We start from the raw sequence: 1,075 nt of genomic DNA on the forward strand, positions 1-1,075 counted from the left end.
CTCAAGCTAGCTAGCTCAAGCTCAAGCTCAAGCTCAAGCTAGCTAGCTAGCTCAAGCTAGCTAGCTAGCTCAAGCTCAAGCTAGCTAGCTAGCTCAAGTTCAAGCTAGCTAGCTAGCTCAAGCTCAAGCTAGCTAGCTAGCTCAAGCTCAAGCTAGCTAGCTCAAGCTCAAGCTAGCTAGCTCAAGCTCAAGCTAGCTAGCTAGCTCAAGCTCAAGCTCAAGCTAGCTAGCTCAAGCTCAAGCTCAAGCTAGCTAGCTAGCTCAAGCTCAAGCTAGCTAGCTAGCTCAAGCTCAAGCTAGCTAGCTAGCTCAAGTTCAAGCTAGCTAGCTAGCTCAAGCTCAAGCTAGCTAGCTCAAGCTCAAGCTAGCTAGCTCAAACTCAAGCTAGCTAGCTAGCTCAAGTTCAAGCTAGCTAGCTAGCTCAAGCTCAAGCTAGCTAGCTAGCTCAAGCTCAAGCTAGCTAGCTCAAGCTCAAGCTAGCTAGCTCAAGCTCAAGCTAGCTAGCTAGCTCAAGCTCAAGCTCAAGCTAGCTAGCTCAAGCTCAAGCTCAAGCTAGCTAGCTAGCTCAAGCTCAAGCTAGCTAGCTAGCTCAAGCTCAAGCTAGCTAGCTAGCTCAAGTTCAAGCTAGCTAGCTAGCTCAAGCTCAAGCTAGCTAGCTCAAGCTCAAGCTAGCTAGCTCAAGCTCAAGCCAGCTAGCTCAAGCTCAAGCTCAAGCTAGCTAGCTAGCTCAAGCACAAGCTTGCTAGCTAGCTCAAGCTCAAGCTAGCTAGCTCAAGCTCAAGCTAGCTAGCTCAAGCTCAAGCTAGCTAGCTCAAGCTCAAGCTCAAGCTAGCTAGCTAGCTCAAGCACAAGCTTGCTAGCTAGCTCAAGCTCAAGCTAGCTAGCTCAAGCTCAAGCTAGCTAGCTCAAGCTCAAGCTAGCTAGCTAGCTCAAGCTCAAGCTCAAGCTAGCTAGCTCAAGCTCAAGCTCAAGCTAGCTAGCTAGCTCAAGCTCAAGCTAGCTAGCTAGCTCAAGCTCAAGCTAGCTAGCTAGCTCAAGCTCAAGCTAGCTAGCTCAAGCTCAAGCTCAAGCTAGC

This window comes from Convolutriloba macropyga, unplaced genomic scaffold, assembly GCF_964194025.1.
Source record: "Convolutriloba macropyga unplaced genomic scaffold, txConMacr16.3 SCAFFOLD_4034, whole genome shotgun sequence".
NCBI classification, from domain to species: Eukaryota; Metazoa; Xenacoelomorpha; order Acoela; family Convolutidae; genus Convolutriloba; species Convolutriloba macropyga.